At 39.8% G+C, this 22,538-nt stretch overlaps 1 protein-coding gene and 1 pseudogene across 2 annotated transcripts in view; one reads left to right on the forward strand and one right to left on the reverse strand.

Annotated features, from left to right (window-relative positions):
- The window catches only part of LOC100427211 (nascent polypeptide-associated complex subunit alpha-like), a 45,946-nt pseudogene extending 29,920 nt beyond the window's left edge, over positions 1 to 16,026 (forward strand).
- The window catches only part of CPA6 (carboxypeptidase A6), a 310,643-nt gene that overhangs the window by 131,221 nt on the left and 156,884 nt on the right, over positions 1 to 22,538 (reverse strand). The window lies entirely within an intron of this gene.

The following is a 22,538-nucleotide window of genomic DNA, read 5'->3' on the forward strand; positions in this document are numbered from 1 at the left end:
GGTATAATGAAAAATAAATGTTTTAGTAAAGGTTCTCCAGAGAGACAGAACTGATACAGCATATGGAGAGATACATTAAAAAGAATGTAGAGGAATTGGCTCTCTTGATTAGGGAGTGTAATAGGTCATTCTTGCACTGCTATAAAGATACCTGAGACTGGGTAATTTATAAAGAAAAGAGATTTAATTGGCTTAGGATTCTGCAGGCTGTACAGGAAGCATGGACCAGCATCTGCTGGGCTTCTAGGGAGGCCTCAGGGAGCTTTTACTCATGGTGGAAAGTGAAGAGGGAGCTGGTGTCTCACATGGCAAGAATGGGAGCAAGAGAGAATAAGAGAGGTGCCACACAATTCTAAACAACCAGGTTTCATGAAAAGTCACTCACTGTCATGAGGGCAGCACCAAGAGGAAACAGCTAAATCATTCATGAGAAATCCGCCACCACGGTCCAGTCACCTCCTACTAGGTTTCACCTCCAATACTGGGGATTAAAATTCAACATAAGATTTGGCAGGGACATATATTCAAACTGTATCAGGGAGGCTGAGAAGTCCCATGATAGGCTGTCTGCAAGCTGGAGAACCAGGAAAGCCCTCAGCATTACTCAGTCCGAGTCCAAAGGCCTCTGAACCAAGGAAGCCAATGGTGTAATTCTCAGTCTGAGCTCAAGGCCTGAGAGCCTGGGGGCTGTTGGTGTGAGTCACAGAGGCCAAAGGCTGAAGAATCTGGAGTTCTTCCATCCGAGGGTAGAAGAGGAGTGACCCAACTCTGGGAGAGAGTGCCCAAATTCATCCTTCCTCTGCCTTTTTGTTCCATTTGGCCCCAGCCTGCTAGATGGCCCTTGCCTGCATTGAGGGTAGATCTTCTCCACTCAGTCCACTGACTCACATGCTAATCTCCAGAAACACCCTCACAGACACACGTGGGGCAGTCCAATCATCTGAATCACAAGCAAAAACACTTAGTTTTTTGCTATCAGCAGAAGAGGGATGGGCTCAGTGCCTACTGAAGCACTGAGAATAAATAATGCTATACCAGCTAGTATCCCTTAATTTGGTCAAGTCGACAACCCCAAATAAACCCACAATAAACATTTGGTTTTTGTCCCCAGTTCCTGGTACAGAGCTTCTTAAACCCTTGGAATTTATTATCTTACATATGCTAACTCTTGGAGTTGGGGAGGACCCTAGATAGCTTCAATATGGTGACTGGTCACCAGAAAAACCAACCGTGTGACTGGAGGTTGAAACTTTCAGCTTTGTCGTCTAACTTCCAAGAAAGGGAGAGGGGCCAGAGATTGAGTTCAGTCATCGATGGCCAATGATTTGATCAATCATGTCTGCATAATGAAACCTTTACAAAGACCCCTAAATGATGGCGTCTGGGGAGTTTAGAGTTGATGAACATATGGAGGAGCTGGGAAGGTGGCACCCAAAGAGGACGTGGAACCCCCCTCATCGCCGTACCTTGCCCTATGCGTCTCTCCATCTGGCTGTTCCTGAGTTGTAGTCTTTAAATTAAACTAGTAATTTTAAGTAAAGCACTTTCCTGAGTTCTATGAGTCATTCTAGCAAATTATTGAACCTAAGGAGGGGGTCAAGGAAACCTCTGAATTTGTAGCCAGCCAGGCAGAAGTATCCCATTTGTAGCTGGAGTCTGAAGTGGGGCAGAATTGCAGGACTGAGCCCTTAACTTGTGAGGTCTCTGCTAACTCTGGGTGTTAGTGTCAGAATTGGATTGGATTGTTGGACACGCAGCTGGTGTTACAGAACTGCAGAACTGGCATGGAAAAATCACACATATTTGGTGTCAGGAAAGCCCATACACATATTACATTACATTCACCCATTTTTCTGTTGAATCCAAGCATTTTTGTTGGAATTGCTTTCGCCAAGAACTATGTAAGGAACTATGAGTCCCTGCAAGGCAGAGCCTGAAGCAGTGTGCAGTTCCATCTTGCTTCCATCTGCCATGGTAACTGGCAATGTTCTAAACAGAGGCTGTTCCTTCAGCCTGGGCCCCAGAGTGAGCACCATGCAGAACAGAGATGTGGATGGATCATGAGCAAGGATCAAACCTTGTTAAGGTTTAGGCATAACTTGATTTCATAACATGACCTGGATTATATTAGTTAAAGTTCAGGTGATATGGAATAAGGGATTTATTAGGGGAGATGGGGTTTCTGTATTCATGGGAACTTGGGAACAAGTTTAGGAAAGAGTGTTGCCTCTGGTCTGGGGCTGGAGTCCCTGTAGATCCTCTGGGCTTCAAGAGGGGAAAGGAAGGACAGAGTAGAACCGCCTGTCTCACTACCTCGACCTCCAGCATGTGGCTACCTGTAGAAGCAGCTGACATCCTGCACTTCCACACACACGCCTACACAGAACTTGAAGAAGGTGAATGAGGAGATTCAGCTGGGAGGTCAGTAATCATGTGTGTGACCTGTGGGTACTTGGCCCCTAGCTCAGACCTTAGAGAGGACTTGCTATCTCTTTACCTCTGCCTTCCAAATCTCCAGCAATTTCTCCTGGGGCCAACCCTCACTCAGAGTGGATGGGAATTATGGGAAGTCTACTTTCAGCTTAGCTACACTGATGCATACGAAAGCACCCCAGCTATGAGTACACTCCAGGAAAAAATGCTATTCTATTATCAGTTAGAGCTCTGCTCCCAAACCCCTATCTGGACTCAGACTTTGGTGAACTGAGAGGGACTATTTGTGAATGTCAAGATCCTCTTGCTTTCTTTAGCCCAAAACATAGACAAGAGCAGGGCTAAGGGTTTGCTGCATAGGCTTTTTATCTAGGAACGTACCTGACCTTGGCCCTTGAGATTAGCACTTGGACCATGAGGAGAATAGGACTCTTTCCTCCTAAGGCCTGAGGCTGAGCTTCACTGAGCCACCTCTTTCCATGTCTTCTTGCCCTGGTCCTCCCAGACCTTGCCATGGTTGGGGGAGATGATAATAAAAAGGAGTTTTATTCCTAGTAAATTGCATTTATGGTTCTGAACACCCCCTCTGATTTGTACCTCTTTGTGGGCTACAGTTTATCTTTGGTTTATATAATAGGATTCTTTGTTTTTGGAAACAGAGCTGAGTGATGAGGCTTGAGTGCCACAGAGGTTACAGAATGTGCTGAACAGATTTAATTGTACCACGTGTAATCAATTTGCCAGACTAATGGACACTCTGCATGTTCTCAATATAAAGGAAACTGACTAGTGGAAGGTGAAGCCTGCAGGTTATTCTCTGTTGAACATCTGTGCATCTCTGCTCCCACCCATTGAGTTGCATGTTTACCAAGAGTTAGTTGTGTTTATGCCTGTAAGAACAATAGGATATGAACGAAAGTGATGCATGCAGCTTCCATTTCACTCCTTGAAAATGAAGTTTGCTTTGCTGCTGCCTCTTACATATCTGTGATTGCATCAGTTGGCTCTAGTAGCAGCAGTTGGATTCAATCTGCAGTTTTTCTTACCCTATCTGAACCAGCAACACTGTACAACTTCCGAGAGATCAGCACCATCTGGCCAGCAAACCTCCCCCACCACCAATTTTCTGAGGTCTGATCTCAGTTATGCAGGGTGTCTGCTCGAGCTCCTGGGGCACCAATATCAGCCAGTGCCCCCCTCAGAGGTCTGAATTCTGGCTCCATAGGAGCCTTCCTGCAAACTTCTAAATTGTAATAATCCTAGCCTATTGCCTTTGGTTATAAGTTCAGCACTAAGTAAGGAATAGACACTAAACACTAGTTGTATTAAATTTTCAGGAGAAACTAGGCTTCTAGTCAAAGTTATTGAGCCTTGGGGTAGAGCATTTTCAATATTGATTTTGTGTCATGGCTGAGACTCTCCCAGTCCCTAGAGGCAAGAGTGTTTAGATCACACCACATCTCTGCTTAAAAACAAGAGTTCTGGTGGCTTCCCATTGCCCTTAGAACAAAGCCCTACATTTTTCTTCTGTCCTCTAAACCACTGTATGAGCTGGCCCCAGCTGTAGCTCTCAGACTGCATACTTTTCCCCCTTCCGTTCTCTTCACTCCAGCCAGAACAGCTTTATTTATTTCCATCAATCAGCTAAGCTCAGCTTGGCAAATTCGCCTTTGCACTTGCTATGATTTTTGCCTGGAATGTTCTCTCTTGAGACCTTTGCATGGCTGATTTCTTATTCTTCAACTAATAAGCTCATTATCACCTTTCTAGAGAGGTCTTTTCTGAACACCCAAAGAATTGCATTTCTTCTATATAATTCTGTTTATTTCTTTCATAGCCTTTATCACAATCTGTAGCTATCTTTTTTACTTGCTGATTTTATTCTCTATGAGGAGAATAATATAAACTCCATGAGGGCATCTATCTTATTTTCTACCCTACCTCTTTTTTATTGAACAAAGAATACATTTAGTTTTCAGTGCTATCTAAAATGTGAAAATCAATGTAAATCTATTACTTTTATCCTACAAATGAACCCAGAAACTCAAAGTACCTAAATATATAACTTCCATTGTTCTAAGCCTACTCAGAACAAGTGGGCAACTGTTTTCATTGGATGAACCATTCATGCATTACAGTAAGTCATCTGGGGAAAAGGGCTTGGCAACAAGAGGGTTAAGCATAGTTTTGATGGAAAACACTGTCAATACAAGAGACTGTCAGACTGAAGAAAGGCTGCTGCAAACCGTTCACTGATGTGTTTGATCCAGGCAAATGCACATCACAAATCTTGCAGGATTATGTCTGCTCATCCCATCTGGTCACATTCTGTCATGAACCTGAGGGTACCCGTAAATAAGCCCTGAGTACTAACTCAAAAGAAAAAAGGTATAATCTTGTCAAATAAGCAAAAGTTTAAGGCAAAGTGCATGTGTCAGTGAAATTGGTGAAATCTTCTTTTAACAAAGCCCTGGCAAATTATATTGGCCCCCAAATTTTACCACCCTGTCTAATGTCGACTCATGTTGCTTTTCAAAATATGTCTTAGGGCCCAAGTGAACCAGAGGGTTGACTATTAGAGTGTCAGGGCACCAGTGTTTGGGGTTTTGTTCAAAATGTTCAGACTTTTGGGATGTTGTATTTCATAAGAGTCTATTGAAATTTCTCTTTGTCCCACTCTTGTTCTAACTTAACTATACCATCAATATTTGTTTCTAAACCATTTAATATTTTTATATATGTGACCTAATAAAATCAGTATCAAATTTTATCTAGACTGTTCAGGGAAAGATTTTCCAGGGATAGATTATCCAGGTCTTATACGTCTACCAATGAAAGCATTAATTACTCCTCCCCGACAAACACACACACACATAGGAGAACAGGTGGAAGAAGAAACCCAGACAAGTCTTATTTGTGAATTCAGCCTCAGGACAATGACACTAGCCTGCCACACACCCCTGCACTACCCCATGGCCATGATATCCTACTGTCTGTCCTTTCTGGGGTACAGGATTTAGATTTAGAAATATACAATCTTCAGATTTTTACCCATGTTCTCTCATTATAGTTTTAAAGGAAAAGGAGACCTGACAGTCCATTGCCAATATCCCAACCCCACTCAAGTTTTGCATGTGTGAAGATACAGGCAAACTTTCTTTCTTTTTCTACTCTGTTTGTCCTTTTAAGGCTTGACGAACCTTAGTATAAAACCTTTCCATATCACAGCACGCAATTGTAGGCATCATGCTCTGAGCCATTCAGAGAAGGCAACAAGATGGGAAATTTGTAGCCTCATCCACAGGATTCTGTACACTTGGGCTTTCTACTGCTAATGCGTTGGACAATATATATATGTGTGTGTGTGTGTGTGTGTGTGTATGTGTATGTGTGTGTGTGTATATATATGTGTGTATATATATATAGTGCTCTACTATGAGAGGCCCCAAGGAGCTCTCATGTAACTTCTACCACAGGTAGAAGGACATGAGTGGGAAGATGCCATCTGTCAATCTGGAAAAAGCCCTCACTCAACAGACGTCAAATCTGTTGGCACCTTGATCTTGGATTACCCTGAATCCAGAACTGTGAGAAATAAATGTTTATTGTTTAAGTTACCTACCCTTTGGTATTTTTGTTAGAGCAGCCCCAGTGGACTAAGACAGCTGGTATTACACCTTCTTGTATTTCCTGATAGATATATATTCCAGATGTACTTTTGGCAGGGCTATGTTTGCAAAAACCAGTGCAAGGAAATGGAGAGAATACCCTAATTACAAAGGAAACACTGCATCTCCCAAAGCGCTTGCTAGACATTATCATAATTTATGACACTGGGCATTGTTAACTTGATTTAAACTCTTCCTCAGTGGGACAAAGCTACACCTTCTCAAACTTCCTATCCTTTAGTACACACAGGAGCAAGGAAGAAATACGAAGCTTTCCAAGGTAGGAAATAAGTTAACAGTCTTCTGCAAGTCCTTTGATCTTCACAGAGGCACAGAGCACTGGTTCCTGTGACAGGGAAAGCCTTTGTATAAAGCAATAAACTGTGTAAATAAGGGAGGTAGGGAGCAGAGGCACAAGGGTGAGGGACTGTAGAATCACTGCTCATTCTCATTCTTTTCTCTTCCTTCTAGAAGTGGCTAGAAAAGGGAGGAAAGGGCTGAATTGGAGGAAGCTGAGGTTTGCTCCCTTTCCAACTGTTCCTGTCTTTTAAACTTGGGTATTTGCATCCTATATGGGATAGCAGCTGACACCAGGGCCTTGAGCAAAATGGAAATAGGTTGCTAGGCCACCTCCCATTTCCTTTCATAGTCCTTTTCCCACCTGTTCTGTGATTCATCATCTTTATACTCTCCCCTGCTCAGCCCCATCCCTATTTCTGTTTATGTGGACATTATAACCAAAGTCATCTTCCCCACCCACATTTAAAACAAATAATTATCATTTGGAGAGTAAATGGTGCTTGGCCTACCCAACCCTGATTATTTGAAATCATATTATAAACAAAAATGTCGATGATTCTGTCTAGTTAACCAAATAAAGACAACAAAATCTCCTTTTAAAATTCCTATTCTAATTCATCTTACATGGAGCAGCCCAATTAATCATTCTATTACAACCACTTTCAGTGTCTCTACCATACTCCCCAAATTTATAATTACTACAAATTGCTTATAGAACAAACTTCAAAATTTTAATCTTGGTGATTTGAAGCTCTCCATTAATTTAGTTAAAAAACTGGATGCCAGGAACTCCACTAGGCATTGCTAAGAATACAAATGAGGAACAGGACAAAATATGGTTTCAAAGTACCTCCCCATAAAGCACTTAAAGGAAACATAGCAAAGAACCCTGGCTTGGCAGACACCTTTTCAATCAAGTAATCACAGTGAGCATCATCAGTCATGGCACACATAGACACTCACGCTACTTGATTGGATGAGATGAAAACATAGCATGATTTTCTTGTGTTCCTGCCAAAGCAGCATAACAAGATTCTAGTCATAAGGAAACGTCGGACAAAGCCCAACCAAGAAACCTACTTTAAAAGAGCTGGCATGAAATCTTCAAAAGTATCAAGGTTATGAAAGTCAAGGAAAGACTGAGGGAAACTAAAGAGATATGGCAACTTAATCCCATCATGTGATTCTGTATTAGATGCTTTTACCATAAAGGCCATTATTGGGAGAACTGGTGAAGGTTGAGTAGGGTCTGAGGATTAAGTAATACAGCAATGTTAATTTCTGATTTTGAGGGTCCTATTGTGATTATTAGGAGAATGCCCTTGTTTAAAGGAAGTGTACTCTAAAGAATTCAGCATGATGGGGCATCTTACTTTTGAATGGTCCAGGACAAAATTTCTTTATACTATACTTTCAAATTTTCTGTAAGTTTATTTCAAGATAAGAAGCTATTAAAGAGATATGCTTTTCATTTACTATTCTGCTTCTACATAAAGAAGGCTGAGCAGCTAGGACACTATTAGCAATTGTCTAGATGACAGTAGAGCAATGGCTGTTGGAATGGAAGGACGTGAGTCCATAAGAGTTTGTAATGGTGAATTCTACAGGTTTAAAACAGAAAATTAGAGCTCAGATGATCTCTGGGAAGTTACAGACTGTTCTGAGATGCGGTCTCCTGCACAGAGAAGAGCAGTGTCAATGTGATGAGAGGAACCAGAAGCTGATAGCTCCTTAAGAAGAGCTTAAAGTCCAATTTTCCCCATCTAGGCCCTTCCAACCTCAAATACATAAACATGTACTTTTTGGCTTGTTTTGTCTTCTTTTCTCTTGCTGTACCTTTATCAACTCTCTATGTCTCTGTCACTTCCTCCCTTCACAGTCTACTTGGGCACTCACAGTCCTACATTTTGTTCAGGGTTTGGTTAAGATTTGCACCCTTCCTGGCTCTGATAGAATGTCTGACGTAAGCACACAGCAAGTATTTGGTGGTTGAAAGCGCTAAGTCCTCTGGTGGCTGTTGTAAGGCAGATGCTATTACCAATGCAGCTCCTTACTCTGCATTCGTTTTGTAGTTCTACATACAGTTGGTGATATGTCTGACTGTGTCCTCCCAACTTCATATGTTGAATCCTAACCCCCAAGGTGATGGTATTAGGAGGTGAGGCTTTTAGGACGTGATGCTTTTGGGAGGTGATTAGGTCAAGAGTGTGGAGCCCTCAGGAATTGGATTAGTGCTCTTATAAAAGAGACCCCGAGGAGCTCTCACGTAACTTCTACCATGTAAGGACACAGTGGGAAGATGCCATCTCTCAATCTGGAAAAAGCCCTCACTGAACAGATATCAAATCTGTTGGCACCTTGATCTTGGATTACCCTGAATCCAGAACTGTGAGAAATAAATGTTTATTGTTTAAGCCACCTACTCTTTGTGGTATTTTTGTTAGAGCAGCTCCAATGGACTAAGACAGTTGATATTACACATTCTTGTATTTCCTGATATACTATATTGCAATGGTATGACCCTCTGTTTTCTCTGTATACGTTTTGTCTCCCCTAAAGGATGGCAAGCTATTCCAGGGCAGATGATGGGTCTCCATAGCAATGATCACTGTGATGAGCATGGAGTAGTTGCTCAATGAATGTTTATAGAACTAAACTGAGTCAAAAATTAGAATGAAGAGAGAGAAAAAAAAGACATAACCAGGGCCAAATAGGATGTGACAACATGCTTTACTTATTTAATTAAAATAGGAACCATAAAAATGTATGTTTTGGTGTGTTAACTAAAACACAAAGTAACTGTTCCTGAGTAAATTAAGCATGCTAATCGAGAACACAGACCTGGAGACAGCTGCCTGGGTTGCATTTGACTGATGGCTCTGCCTCTTATGAGCTCTACCTTCCTGGGATTATCAGCATCATTCACTGCCTGAGGTTTTTGTATTAAGTGAGATCATATATGTAAAGAACATGAGTGATTGGCAAATTGTAACAACTTAGGAAGATTAGCTACACATCACCTTTTTTCCTAAAAATCTTGGACAGAAAATGGGAAGGCACAGCTCTGAAATTCTTTCAGGGAGCTCATTCTTTAAGAGGCCTCAGCTGGGAAACCTGCTGTTGGAACAACCCATCCAGAGTTTGGGTAGGGAGAAGGAATCTCATATCCAGCTCCTTCTGACTACCTTTACACAAAGTAGGCTGTGGGGCTCAGGGACGACTGATTGATACAAAAAGATCTGATATTTTGTAGCCTTAAAATCTCACTCCTTTCCCCTAGGAAGGCCACTTCCCTCCAACTGCTTTTCCCATGCTTTCTCTTCAAATCTGCAAATCTGCATGTTTAGTCCATGTCCTTCAAGGCTGTCCTTGATACTAATTTTACTGATTTCTACCACATTGTATGAGTCACAGAATGATTTATCTACCTTCCCTCACTCCCATGACTGAAGCAGTCATCTTAGGCTGCAAGGCTATTCCATATTTTGGGGTATGAGCAGCTCATTGATAAGCTGCCTCTTCAAAGGTTTCAATATGGAAGAACATTTCATAGTGCTTTGTACTGATCCTAATATACTTCCACTGAATGGATGTTAGGAGGTCCTGGGGAAGGGACTTTGCATAAATTGTTCACAGCTGTATATTCAGGATGTAGAAGGACACCTGCCACATGATAGGTGCTTGGCATTGCAAAAAGGACATCACTTCCCCAGAAGAGTTTATCGTCTTGCTAGCAAGACAAAATCCATGAATAGGAAACAGAAAGCACTATGCAACTGGTCTCTGGTTCTAAGATTAAAGTTTGCCATTTCCTGGAGAGGTCTATCGTGGTAAAACCCAGATTTTTCTCTCTAGTCTCTGCCTGTGATGCTTCTAAAGCTTTTTTTGTTTATTTGCTTGGGGTTTCTTTTTGACAGCCTGTGCTTCTGTTTCTTTCTCTGGGATGCAAGCTGAGCAGTGACAATTCAAAGTATTCCTTGTTTTTTTTTTTTTTTATGTTTTGGAGGTAGAGAACTACATCTAAGGTGTTAGCTTATTTAATTCAGGCCTCCTACTTGTGACTCAAGAATATATCCTTTTACAAAACTGAATTCTCTTACACAAGTGAGTTCTCAAGGTCACAGGAAGAACAGTACAGAGCTGAATCGAAGGCAGAGAATGTTCTTGTAGATGTCATACCGGTAAAAGTATACTCATCATTGTCCACTAGAAGAGAAAAATGTCTATGTTTCCAGTCACTATTTCTGCCTAAAGTGAGTTTTCTAATTTAAAAAGGCTTAATTCAGCTCTTTTCATACATTAAGTATGATGTCAGTGTATTTTAATTAGGGCTTAATATTGCTGATAGATTTCTGTGGTTTCTTTTTATGTAAAATGATCTGTAATGTGACAATATGCCTATCTCAATTAAACGATGATCAGAACAATCAGCTGCAAACAACAAAGGATAACACTGTTGTCATGACAAATAATCCTTATGAAAGGATTTTCATAGGATTATTTGACTCAATGTCAAAACATGCTTACTGAAAGATGAACTGAGAACCACAGCGTGGTCTTCTAAATCATTTAGTATGTAACATGCGGTCAGATCAGTTACGCCATCTGAATTAAAGCTAGAGATGGCTATCTAAATCAGCATGACCCCGAAACAAATATATTGGATAATGGAGAGCAGGTGGGAGGTAATGAGAGAGAAAGAACTGGGACTATGCCATGGCGTATTTTTGTTGTTGTTGTTATTGTTTTTTAGGATCTTGCTCTGTCATTAGGTATGTTGTAAACTGCTGCAGAATCCTCAAAACCCAGATGTAGAGATTGAGACTGTGTGTAAATACTTCAAAGGATAAAGACAAAGAGGATAATGGGACGCAGAAAAACAAAAATGACAAGAAACGTTCTGTCAGCAGCATGCGATGAAAAAACCCCATACAGATCAGGCAGAGCATGGTTATTTCTGAAAATGACACTCATTTTGAAGGCTGTTCTTTTAGTCAGACCTCTGTTAGGCTAAGGACCTCTCCCACTGCTGACATGACAGATCAAAGGAAGCACCTTGCACTGTCTGAGGTGCACGACTAGCACAAGCCACTACAGACACAGAACAACAGAGCAGGCTATGAACATGCAGCCAAATCACCATCACAAAATACCACTTCTTTCATTTCTTACAGGATAAACTACTTTGAAAAAGACCTTTAGGACTGCATAGTCAAGGATAGTTCCTTGCCAAACTGTTTAGTTTTTTTCCCCCAGAGAAAATAGAATGAGCAAGTCATTAGTTGGTATGGATCAATTTCTCCTCTGAAATGTGGCTTGATTTCTAATGTCAGTTTGTCTCAGCACCCTGACTCTCAGGAAGATAAGATTTCTCTGAGATGTCATCTTCACCTTGACAAAGTTTTCAAAAAATACAAGGCTCCTCGTGTGCCACTTTGGAGAATGCCTCCTGCAAATACTTGGATAACAAGGGTCACCATGCCAAGGGAAACTTCCTTTCTGTTGCCAAGACCAAATTAAATTTTCAGAGAGAATTTCACTAAATGGTTACAGCTGATTCATGATTTTCATTTCTTTGCCAGACACTCAAATGGTTTTTGAAGGGCCTTCCAAGGCAAAAGCAAATCCTCACCTCTGGATAAATAGCTTGAATCTCAGAGGAGATAATAGCCAATTCTCCAGTGTTCTCTTGTTTGGCATTCTCCTCTCTCCCCATTGTTGTTTCAATAGTATTAGTCATTAGTTTTCCTGCAGAAGAACATCTTCCTCCAAAGATAATGCTGTTTGGATATAACACTATTGGTTCTGACTCATTGCTGCCCTGTTCGGACCTTGCAGTGACTTTCCCTCTTGCACTGGGATGGGCATCTCCTCATAGTGTACAGACAGTGTCCCACCAGCAGGCAATACCCAGGAAGCTGTCAATGTCCATGTCTGACACCTGAGCCTCCACCTTCTCAATGCCAATGGAGTGAATCTCCAGTCCACTTTATTAATCCACTTTAAGGACAATATCTTGTGTCACCTCTAAAACTTTAAATTTTAATTTCTCACTCTTGGACCACAAGTTCCTGGCTATGTTTTCACCTTTCTGATTTTTAATATCATTCAGATATCTGGTCCCTAGATACTTCTGCTGTTTCCTGACTTCCATTCCCTCTTAGCCTTCATTCTTTCTCTGCCCAAAGTGGACATTTTGGTTGATAACATGTATAACTGTCTCACGGTCTAGCTGCATGCTGCACCCTCACCACCAAACCCTAACCCTAGATCAGTACACCAATTCACCCTTTCCATCCCTATGCCCAGAGAGCAGGAGCTGCTGGAGAAGCACAGGGAATGTGTAGATTGGTTCCATTGCATGATCTCCAACCTCTTCAGGATGCTTAATGTTCATGTACTGCAGATAATCAAATGATATGCCCAGGAATGGTGGGAAAGTAGAAGGTTGTTCTTTACATAAGAACGGCCATTTTTTGGAGTAGAAAGGTGGCCACTCTTTAGGCCACAGTATATAACCTCAACTGTGACCTGGCATGAAAAGGCAAGTTGGACACCCTGCACTAGCAATCTGAACTATAAGAATGGAAAAAATTTATCAGTTGGCACTTTGACTGAAAGAGAAGCAGACATGTAGAGAGTAGTAGACTTACAGTAATGGTAGAGGAAAGCCTCTACCTTACCCACCTCTTTCTTCTTAAATGTGTATGATTATTTGGACAATAGGTTCAAGGGAATAGACAAACCTGTGCAACTCCTCTCTCTTATGGGATATCAGATGCATGGGCCTGGCCAGGGCAGATTTAGGTCTTGTGAGACCTGAAGTTTGTACAGTTTTGAGATGTCCTCTTAAAAAAGAATACAAATTTAACACAGGCACAAAGGCAATCAAATGCATTTAAAAATTGCTGCTACTTTGTATTGAGCTACATAATAGTGTAATCAAATTACTCTTATATGGCAATCATTGACTTACCAATGAATAAACATAGGAGTTTTGCCACCAAAACATTGCTTTCTTCAGGACATTTAACTGGGTCAGTGGCAGTTTTGCAATGCTTTTTGTCTGGAGGTCAGCAAGATGGTGGAAAAGGAAGTCATGGGTTTCATTCCCCTCCACAGGAAAATCAACTAGAACTATCCATAGACAAAAACACCTTGGTGAAAACCCCAAAACATGGGAATAAACCTGAACCACTTGTGTGTTCCATGGAATTGAATAAAAATCTACATTGAAAAGGCAGGAGAATCAGTTTCACTTTGACTATGTTACCCCTCTGCCTTCCATAAGTTGGCGCAATGCCACACAGGGTACTCTCCAGGGCTCATGGTTTCTATAGTGAGAAAAGAGAACCAGGGAAGTGGACAGCCAGCTTCCCTAGCATTCTGAGATGCTTCCCAGGAAGCCCACTCTGTCCTTACCTCATGGGGACTGAGGAACATAGGGGGAAACAGTGCAGTTAGGCCACCTGGGGTCAGGCAGAAACAAAGCAAGGAGGTGGGGCCCACAGAGGTCGGCACACAGAGTTTTGTGAATGTACCTGTCTTGCTGGATAGAAGGGCCTAGCCAGATGCCTCACCTGAATTCAGGGCAAAGGGAGCAGCTCAGGCTTCTAGATAACCTGAAAGCAAACTCTGTCTTCTCGGGGTCATTACCAGCTGGCCCATCCAAAATCATAGGCTAGACTGACTAGCAAAGGTCTATCCCTGCCAAAGAACTCCTGTAAAAGCCAGGAAAGTTGGCTCTCTCTGTAAAGGCATAAACACCAATACAAAGACATAAGGATTACAAAGATTTAAGAAATCATGATACCTCCAAAACAAACAAAGAAAAAAACAATGAGAAAGCTCCAGAAATGGACCCTAGAGAAAGGCAGATCTATGAAATGACAAAAAAAATGGAGAATAATCTACTTTTAAAAGTTCAGTAAATTTCAAGAAAATACAGATAAAAAATTAAATGAAATTAGGAAAATACACAAACAATACCAGAAATTTGACAAATAGAGACAATATGCAAAGAAACAATTAGAAATCCTAGAGATGAAGATTTCAATGACTGCACTGAAAAATGTAATAGGAAGCTTCAACAACTGGCTCATCAAGTTGAAGAATCAGTGAACTCAGAGACAGAACATTTTAACTACTTAATCAGAGAAGCAAAAAGAAACAAGAATGAAAAAGATGAAGAAAGCCTATGGGAATTACATGACACCATCAAGAGACCTAACCTATGCATAATAGGCATTCAAGAAACAGAAGAAAGAGAGAAAGGGCCAAGAAGAGTTTTTATTATTTTTTTATTTAGAGGCAGAGTTTTGCTCTTGTTGCCCAGGCTGAAGTGCAGTGGCACGATCTTGGCTCACTGCAGCCTCTGCTTCCTGGGTTCAAGTGATTCTCCTGCCTCAGCCTCCCTAGTGGCTGGGATTACAGGCACCCACCATCATGCCCAGCTAATTTTTGTATTTTTAGTAGAGAAGGGGTTTCACCATGTTGGCCAGGCTGGTCTCGAACTCCTGACCTCAGGTGATCCACCCGCTGTGGCCTCTCAAAGTGCTGGGATTATAGGTGTGAGCCACCGTGCCTGGCAGGAAGAGTATTTTTTGAAAAATAATGAATGAAAACTTCCCTAATTTGAGGAAAGAAGGTAACAACCAGGTACAGGAAGCACAGAAGTCCCAATTAAATTCAACCCAAAGAGGAGTTTACCAAGATATATAATAACCAAACTGTCAAAAATTAAAGACAGAGTTCTGAGAGCAGAAAGAGATAAGAAATATATCATATACCATGAAGTCCTAATATGACTATAGATGGACGTCTCAGCAGAAGTCTTGCAGGCCAGGAGACAGTAGGATAACATATTCAAAGTGTTGAAGAAAAAAAAGACTGCCAACCAGGAATACTTTATTCATTACTTTCTGCCACCATCTTCGTTCCATGTTCCCCCCGACAAAAGGCCCAATAAAGACACAGAAGTCGTCTCTGCTAAGGAGCATGACTAGCCAGAGCCACGGGCTGAGACAGGGTCTGTAACAGAATCTAACAGTGATGAATCAGTACCAGAGCTTGAGGAACAAAATTCCACACAGGCAACAACCACACAACAAGCCCAGTTGTCAGCAGCAGCTGAAATTGATGAAGAACCAGTCAATAAAGCAAAACAGAGTTGGAGTGAAAAGAAGGCACGGAAGCTTATGTCCAAACTGGGTTTTAAGCAGGTTACAGGGGTTACTAGAGACACTATTTGGAAATCTAAGAATACTCTGTCATCACAAAACTAGATGTCTGTAAGATCCCAGCTTCAAATACCAACATGGTTTTTAAGGGAAGCTGAGATTGAGGATTTATCTCAGCAAGCACAGCTAGCAGCTACTGAGAAATTCAAACTTCAAGGCGAAGCTCTCTCAAACATTCAAGGAAACATATAGCCTCTTCTAACTTTACAAGGGGAGAGTAAAGAGGAAGTTGATGAAATAGGTGAGGAAGTTGATGAAACAGGTGTGAAAATTAAGAATACAGAATTGGTCATGTTGCAAGCAAATGTATTAAGAACAATGGCAGTTCAAGCCCTGAAGAACAAAGTAATGATATGGTTAATGTGATTATGGAATTAGCAATGTAACCATCTGAAAACAAGAACTTTTTTTTTTTTGGTGTTTCAAAAGAGTAACTGCAGCTTGACTTGAAATTTATACTCTTTCTATCATTAATAAAGTTATAGTTTCTTGTTAGATAAAAAGGAATATTATATCCAGCAAAGCTGTCTTTCAGAAGTGAAGAAGAAATTAAAGTTTTCCCAGACAAACAAAAGCTAAAGAAGTTTATCACCACTAGACTTACCTTTATAGGAATTGCTAAAGGGAGTTCTTTAAACGGAAACAAAAGGCTGCTAAATAATAATGTTAAACATATGAAAGCACAAAACCTAATGGTGTAGGTAATACAGAGCAATAATCAGAATAGTACTGTAATGGTGATATATAATTATATTCCTAGTATGAGGGTTAAAGGGCAAAATTGTTAATAACAACTACAGCTAAAATAAATTATCAAGGGATACATATCACAAAATGATGTAAATTCAGACATCAAAAACATAAATGTGGGAGGGGAGTAAGAGTTTAGAGTTGTATGCAATAAAAGTTAAGTTGTTATCAGCTTGAAATAGACTGTTATAAGATATTCTGTGTAAACTTCATGATAACCAAAAAGCAAAAGTAAATAAGAGATGGAAAAAACAAAATTTAAAAAGATTCAGAACATACCACTACAGAAAACCATCAAATCACAAAGGAAGACATCAAGAGAGGAAGAAAGAAACAAAGTATCTATAAAACAACCAGAAAATGATGAACAAAATAGTAATTGTAAGTTCTTACCTAGCATTAATTACCTTGAATATACCTGTATTAAATTCTCCAATTCAAAGACATAGAGTGAATGAATGGATAAAGAACAAGAGACAACTATATGTTACCTACAAGAGATTCACTTCATTTTTAAGGACACACATAGACTGAAAGAGGAGGGATGAAAAAAGATATTTCACAAAAAAAGGAAACCAAAAGAGAGCAGAGGTAGCGATACTTGCTTGTGTCAGACAAAATAGATTTTAAGTAGAAAATTATACAGAGAGACAAAGAATGACATTCTATAATGAAAAGGAAGTCACTTCATCAAGAGGATATAAAAATTATAAACACATACACACCCCACAGTGGAGCACCTAAATATATAAAGCAAATATTAAAGAATCTGAAGGGAGAGAAGAGAGTGCCATTCAATAACAGTAGGGGACTTCAATACAGTGCTTTCAATATAGAACAGATCACGTAGAAAGAAAGTTATTGAGGAACCATTGGACTTGAAGAACTCTTTAGACCAAATGGACCTAACAGACATATGCAGAACATTCCAGCCAACAGCAACAGAATATGTATTCATTTTAAGAACACAGAGAACATTCTCTAGGGAAGATCATTTGTTAGGCCACAAGACAAATCTTAGCAAATTTAAGGAGATTGAAATAATATCAAATATTCTTTCAACCATAATGGTATGAAACTAAAAATTAGTAACAGGAGGAATTTCAGAAAATTCACAAATAAATGTCAAAAATGATACAACTTAGCAATCAAGGTCAATATAGAAATTAGGAAATTAAAAAATATCTTGAGAGAAGTGAAAATGGAAACATAGCATACCAAAACTTGTGTAATGCAGCAAAAGCAGTTGTAAAAGGAAAGTTTGTAGCAATAAATGCCTACATCAAAAGAGAAGAAAGATTGCAAATAAACAATCTAATATCACATCTAAAGGAAACACAAAAAGAAGAACAAACTAAGCCCAATGCTAGCAGAAGTAAAGAGTAAAGATCAGGACAAATAAATTAAATAGAGACTAGAAAAACAATATGGAAGATTGATGAAACTAAGAGTTGGTTTTTTAAAAAGATGAACAAAATTGACAAACCTTTAGCTAGACTAACCAAGAAAAAAGAAAAAAGACTAAAATAAAATCAGAAATGAAAGTGGAAACATTACAACTGACACCACAGAAATACAAAGAAAAATAAGAGACTATTATGAAAAATTATAGGACAAGCAATGGAGAAACTTAGAGGAAATGGATAAATTCCTAAACATATACAACCTGCTAAGACTGAATCACAAGAAGTAGAAAATCTGAACAGACTGATAATGGAGTGAGGAGACTGAATCAGCAATAAAAAGTCTCCCATTGCTATCGTTTGAATACGGTTTGTTTATTCTCACCAAAACTCATGCTGAAATTTGATCCCTAATATGGTGGTGTCGGGATGTGGGTCTCAATGGCAGGTGCTGGGGTTAATGGAGGCAGATCCCTCATGAATGGCTTGGTGCCACTCTCCTAGTAGTGAGTAAGTTCTTGCTTTTGAAAGAACTTACTAGGCTAATTCCCACAAGAATGGATTCGTTCCTATGAGAGGAGGCTATTGTAAAGCCAGAATGCCCCTCAAGTTCCCGGCTCTGTGCCCATGTCTGCTTTTTCTTTGATCTTCTCTGCCATGTTGTGATGCAGCATGAAAGTCCTCTCTAGAGGCCAGGGCCATGCATGCCCTTAAACTTCTCAGCCTGCAGAAGTGTGAGCTAAATAACCTCTTTTGTATATAAATTACCCAGTCTCAGGTATTCTTTTATAGCAACACAAAATGGACTAAGACACCCATCAAAGAAAAATCCAGAACCTGATGTCTTCATGACTGAATTCTACCAAATGTTTAAATAAAAACTAATGCTAATTATCTACAGACTTCCAAAAAAAAAAAAAATTGAAGAGGAGAGAATACTTCCAAATTCTTTTTGCAAGGCCAGCAATAACCTGACACCAAAGCCAGACAATAAAATCATAAAATAAGAAAACTACAGACCAATATCTTTGATGAATATAGATGCAGAAACCCTCAACAAAATGCTAGCAAACTCAACAATGCATTAGAAGGATCAATCACCATCAAGTGGGATTTATTCCTGGGATGCACAAGGATGGTTCAACATTCACAGATCAATAAATGAGAGACACCACATTAACATAATCAAGGAAAAAGCATGATTATTTCATGAAATGCAAAAAAACACATTTGACAAAATTCAACATCTTTTCATGATAAAACCACTTAACAAATTAGGTATAGATAAAATGTACTTCAATACAATAAAAGCCATATACAACAAGCTCACAGCTAACATTATACACAATGGTGAAAAATTAGAAGCCTTCCTCTAAGATGCTGAACAAGGCAAGAATGTTCATTCATGCCACCTCTGTTTAACTTATATTGAAAGTCCTTGCCAGAGCACTCGGTCAAGAGAAAGAAATAAAAAGCATCCAAACAGGAAAGAAGAAGTGAAATTGTCACTGTTGGCTGACAACATGATCTTATACATAGAAAATCCTATAGATTCCACCAAAAATCTGTTAGAACTGATATACAAATTCAGCGAAGTTGCAGAATATAAAATTAACACACAAAAATCAGCGGCATTTCTCTACATTCACAACAAACTTTCTGAAAAAGAAATCAAGAGAACAATCCCATTTACAATAGTTGTAAAAAATGAAACACTCAGAAATAAATTTAACCAAGAAAGTGAAAGAACCGTACACAAAAAACTATAAAATATCAAGGAAAGAGGCCAGGTGCGGTGGCTCATGCCTGTCATCCCAGCACTTTGGGAGGCCAAGGTGAGAGGATCACCTGAGGTCAAGAGTTCGAGACCAGCCTGGCCAACATGGTGAAACCCCGTCACTACTAAAAATACAAAAAATTAGCCAGGCATGCTGGTGGGCGCCTGTAATCCCAGCTACTTGGGAGGCTGAGGCAGGAGAATCGCTTGAATCCCGGAGGTGGAAGTTGCAGTGAGCCGCTCCAGCCTGGACAACAGAGTGAGACTGCGTCTCAAAAAGAAGGAAGAAATTTTGTCAACATGGATGTAATTGGAAAAAATCATGTGAAGTGAAATAAACCAAACACAGAAAAACAAATAACACAAGACAAATAATACATGTTCTCACTTGATTTTGGTATCAAAAACAATTGAATTCATGGGAACTGAGAGTAGAATGGTGGTTACCAGAGGCTGAAGTTTGGGGGAATGGGGAGATGATAATCAAAACCTCAGTTACATAGTAGGAATAAGTTGGGTTGTTTTGAGATGTACTGCACAACATGGTAAATACAGCTAGTAATTGAGTACTGTACATTTTAACATCACTTAAGACAATAAATGTCAAATGCTCTCATCACAAACATTTCAAATATTTGAGGTGATGGATAAGTTTATTAGCTTCATTTAACCATTCCATTGTATTAAAAAAATCCTAGCATAACTTTATACTCCATAAATATATACAACTATAATTTGTCTATATGTATATAATTAAAAAAATTTTATCTGGAACCACCAGACTTAATCAGGGCAAGATGTGCTAGCTGCACACTAAGATTTGATTTGATACATTGGGATGTATAAAACATATGACCTCTCACATAGATATAAATCCCACTGCTAGTAGAAGTGCTATAGGTGTATACTCTAAAAATGTAGAAATTCAATTTGACATAATTTCCATAAAATATATGGAGCATTTAATCATATGTGCTCCACTATCAAGCATATTTCTGACAGCAGGGAATGTTCATTTTGACAAGATGGTGATGAGAAACAAATCTTTTTCTTACAATTATACATATCTCATGATATGAAAAACATTCTACAGAGTAGCTTCTGGCTCCATAAATTTCAAACCTTGCTTCTTTAACTCTGCTTATGGTACTGAGTGCTATAGGATGCATTCTTACCACTTTACAACGTTTCCCCTAACATAAAACCCCCGTGTTGTGTGTTGGCATGGTGCATGAAAGGAGACAGGTAGTGTAACTATAGACCAAGGGACTTCAAGTAATAGAAACTTTTTTTTTTTTTGAGACAGTCTTGCTCCGTTGCCCAGGCTGGAATGCAGTGGCACGATCTCAGCTCACTGCAACCTTCCACCTCCGGGGTTCAAGCGATTCTCCTGCCTTAGCCTCCCCAGTAGTTGGGATTACAGGTGCCTGCCACCACGCCTGGCTGATTTTAGTAGAGACTGGGTTTCACCATGTTGGCCAGGCTGGTCACAAACTCCTGGCCTCAAGGGATCCACCTGCCTCGGACTCCCAAAGTGCTGGGATTATAGGCATGAGCCACCAAGCCCAGCCTAAGTCATTTAAACTTAATCCCATTTAACCCAAACTAATTATATCCCAAATTCCATTTTAGCTGAATCCCCCCAGTACCATGACCATTTAAAAGACATGAAGGTATGAGTGATAATGGTAACTCTAAGTGGAATGAGACACCAGTCTAAACAGATTAAACATTTTACTTTTATATATGAGCATGTGAACACATGGGAAGGGCCTGCCCAGGGAGGGGTCCTAAAGCTTAACCTTCATTAGCTTTGTAGTAAACTCATCTCTCCATTTTGGCTTGAAAAGCTTGCCTAGCATGTAATCTGGAGTTTCCTAATAGGGAAGATTCGCTATTCCCTTATACTGATTGAAGAATAGGCATCATTCTTATGCTCTCTAAAGATCACAAAGGTGTAATAGTCAGGATCCAAATAGGTAATATTACATTGTCTTTTGTATCAGATGTGATATTAATATTTCTTGAAAGCAAAAGGAAAGCATGAGTTAGCTGTAACCTGCTACCTAAATTAAGCAGTAAAAATAATTCCATAAGAGAGTAACTCACTCCCAGAAGAAATAAATGTCATTTAAATAATATGAATGAGGAGTACCTGTGTGTCAGGCACAACCACCCTGGATGTTTGCAGCTCAGGGGCTGTATCCTGACCTCGAGCCTCTTGCTGAGAAGTAATTCCGGGTCATGTGGGATAAGAAATATGTTGCAGTCTATGAATCGTCTACTCAGTACATCAACTCACGTGAGATGATAAAATCGTTCCCTTAGAGTAGGATTTAGCAAACATTGTCTATAAAGAACCAAATATAGTAAATATTTCAAATATTTATGGAGGCTAAAATTAGAATTGCATAACATTTTCATGTGTCACAAAATATTTTTATTTTGATGTTTTTGACTATTAAAAAATGTAAACAATATTTTAGTTTGAAGGCTGTACAAAAACAGGTGGCATGTCAGATTTTTCCCTGGACTTTTGTTTACTGACCTTTGTTCTAAAATACACAGAGAAAGGATTTGAGATTAAAGCTGATGGTAGGTTTAGAAGGACACCACTTTTCTGTTGTCCATTTCTATGCAGAAGATATTTCTCGAATTATAAATAATGCTGTATATCAGCTGTTTGGTAGGTGCCATGCTGGAGATCTAAAATGAATGATGTGGATCTCCTCCCTCAAAGTGCTCAGATGCAACACAATCACCTTCCTAACCCATGACTTTTGATTGGCTGTTGGTGATTTGGCTTGTTGTGGCTATTGGTTTGAATTAATAGTGTATCTTATAGAGACACGGTACCAATGCAGCACCATGGGCACAACCCAATTTGGCATGAGATCCCTGGCAGCCAAGTGGGCAGCACCTTGATTACCAGGATGGACTGGCCACCCTGTCTGCATCTGGTGTCCTC

This window comes from Macaca mulatta, chromosome 8 (assembly GCF_049350105.2).
Source record: "Macaca mulatta isolate MMU2019108-1 chromosome 8, T2T-MMU8v2.0, whole genome shotgun sequence".
Taxonomy (NCBI): Eukaryota; Metazoa; Chordata; class Mammalia; order Primates; family Cercopithecidae; genus Macaca; species Macaca mulatta.